The sequence below is a fragment of the Opisthocomus hoazin genome, unplaced genomic scaffold (assembly GCF_030867145.1).
Source record: "Opisthocomus hoazin isolate bOpiHoa1 unplaced genomic scaffold, bOpiHoa1.hap1 HAP1_SCAFFOLD_191, whole genome shotgun sequence".
NCBI lineage: Eukaryota > Metazoa > Chordata > Aves > Opisthocomiformes > Opisthocomidae > Opisthocomus > Opisthocomus hoazin.
The window spans coordinates 27,501-30,000 of record NW_027448929.1 but is presented as its reverse complement, the minus strand read 5'-3'; the positions used below and the strand labels follow the sequence as shown (position 1 = coordinate 30,000).

Here is a 2,500-nt window from a genome sequence, read left to right as displayed (position 1 = left end):
CGCCGAACGCCGTCGCCGCGGGTTTTCCGTGCGCGCGCGCGCTCGCACGTTCCTGAGTTCGCCCGGAAAGGCCCGGCTCCCGCGCGGGAGCCGCGTGCGTGCGTGAGGGAGGGGGAGGGGGCGTCCCCTCCCCCCGCCGCTCCCCGGAGGCGCTCTCCTCGTCCTGTCGCCCGCCGCCGCCGTCGTCTCGTGCGGCTCGTCCTCCGACGCGCGCGGGTGCGTCGACCTGTCGGCCGCGGACGCCGCGCCCCCGCCGGCTCCCCGCTTCCCGCGTCTGCGCGGGAAGCAAGAGGGGGGGATGCCGGCGGGGCAACGCGGCGAGCACGGCCGGCAGAGCACCGGCCTGCTCGGCGGGCCGGGGGGCGAGCGTCGAGCGACGGCGGCGGCACCGGGGGCCGCAAGCGCGACAGCCGAGGGGTGTCGCCGTCTTCGGGGGGCGGCAGCTCCTGGGGGGGGGGTGGGGCGGCGCCGGCGGCGGCGCCGTCTACCCCCCCGCGCGCGGGACAGGGCTGTCTCCGGGCGTTCCGGGCCGTGGCGCGGGTGTGCGCACGGCGTTTCGGGCGGCGCGGCGGCCGGACCCGCGAACCTCCCCTCCGACCCGGCACGGCTGCCTCTCGAAGAGGGAGCCGTGGCGGGAAGGGGGGGGCGCGAGCGCGGTCTCGGCCGCTGGCGCCGCCCGGGGCGGGCGAGGCCCCCCCCCGGCCGGGTCGCGTCCCGCGCGAGCGGGCGGCCCGAGCCACGTCTCTCCCCCCGGGCGCAGCGCCGGGCTATCGAGGGAAACCCCGGGCCCCGGGGCTAAGGAGGACGAGGTGGTGGCGGCGGATGCCGGGCGCGCCCCCGCGGGCGGACGCTCCCCCGAGGGCGGCAGCCGGGGGAGGCACCCCCGCGGGGCCATGCAGGTCGTTTCCCTCACCCCAGGGCCAGGTACCTAGCGTCCGCGCTTCGGCGGCCCTCCCTCGGCCGAGTCCGGGGGTCAAAGGCCAAAGGAGCCGGGCGGCGGTTTAAAGACTCGAGCGGCACGGCGCGAGCCGCGGGGGGGGCGTCCGCCCCCGCGGGCCGCCGTGCCGGAGAAGGGGGGGCGTCTCGCTGCCCCAACCTGCCCCCCCTCTCCGCGGGCCGGTCTCGGCGGAGAGACCGCGGCGCGGGTCGGCCGCGGCCGACCTGCCCGCCCTCGCAAACGGGGCCACCCGCCGGCCGGAGCGCGGGCTCCGCGCCGGGGGAAAGAAAGGCGCGGCGAGCCCCCGCGGGGGGGGGCGGCCGCCGGGGGGCCGCCCCGCGCCTTTGGACGCTCGCGCTGCGGCCGCGCTCGGGGCGCGCCGCGCTCCCCTCTCCCGCTCCTCGCCCCGCCCTCGGCGCCCAGGGAAAGAAAGGGGGGGGCGAGCCACACCCCCCCAGGCCGAGCGGCGGCGGCGCCGCTCGGCGTGCCGGTCGGTGCCGGTCGTCCGTCGGGTCGTCCGGGAGGGTTCCCCGGCCGCATCCGCTGGCGGCCGTCCCGTCCCGCGTTTCCCCGCCCGTCGCTTCCGTCTCGAGGGCGGGCGCGCGGCGCGGGGGCGTCCCGCTCCGGGTCTTCGCGTGGAAACGGGGAGAGTGGGAGCCGCCCCCCGCGCTCAGCGCCGTCCGCCTTTCCGCTGGGGCCGTGCCGGCGGCCCCAGGGGGCCGAGGCGAGAAGCGGCTGCGGCGGCGGTTTTCGCGGCGGCGGTGGCGGCCGCCGCCGCCGGGCGGGGTGGCCGGGTTCGCCCATCCGGCGCGGGCCGGTGGGCGGCCGCGCGTCGCCGGCTCGCGCTCCAGTGGCCGGCCGCGCTTCCTCCGGCGTCGGTGGAAGGCGGCGTCGGCGCCGAGGTTCGCCGGCGGGGCGAGAGGCGACCGTGGTGGGCGGAGCCGGCTCGTCGCAGCGCGGGCGCAGCCGGGCGTCCGGCTCCCGAGCGAAGGCGGGCAGGCGTCGCGGCCGGGCGTGCCGTAGCCTCCGGGGGGAGGCCGGTCCGAGCCCGGGCGCCTGGGCCGCCCCCGAAGCGCGCCAAGGGTGTGTGTGTGTGTGTTGCGTACGTTTCCCCAGGGTCGGTCGGGAGCGCGGGCTCCCCCGCCCTTTGGCCGCTCGGGGTTTTCCGTTGTTTTCCGTTTCCCCTGTGCTCGTACGGTCAAGCCGAGGCGAGGGCCTCTCCGTCGCGCCGCGTCGCGCCGCCGCGCCGCGCCCCCTCCGCGCGTGCGGAGGGGGGTGGGCGGCGGCGGGGCCGGCGGTCGGTCCGGCCGTCCTCAGAGAAGGGGCCGCTCTCGGCGAGCGGTCCCGGCCCCTCCGCGCGCGCGGGGCGGTGCCGAAACCGAGACAACTCTTAGCGGTGGATCACTCGGCTCGTGCGTCGATGAAGAACGCAGCTAGCTGCGAGAATTAATGTGAATTGCAGGACACATTGATCATCGACACTTCGAACGCACTCGCGGCCCCGGGTTCCTCCCGGGGCTACGCCTGTCTGAGCGTCGCTTTACGATCAATCGCCGTCTGCGC

General features: G+C 79.2%; 1 non-coding gene across 1 annotated transcript; it reads left to right on the top strand.

The window, feature by feature from the left end:
* The first annotated feature begins 2,322 nt into the window (after positions 1 to 2,322).
* Positions 2,323 to 2,475, top strand: LOC142359821 (5.8S ribosomal RNA). The gene has a single exon (XR_012762652.1). It is a non-coding gene; the product is annotated as a 5.8S ribosomal RNA (ribosomal RNA).
* The last annotated feature ends 25 nt before the right edge of the window (positions 2,476 to 2,500 follow it).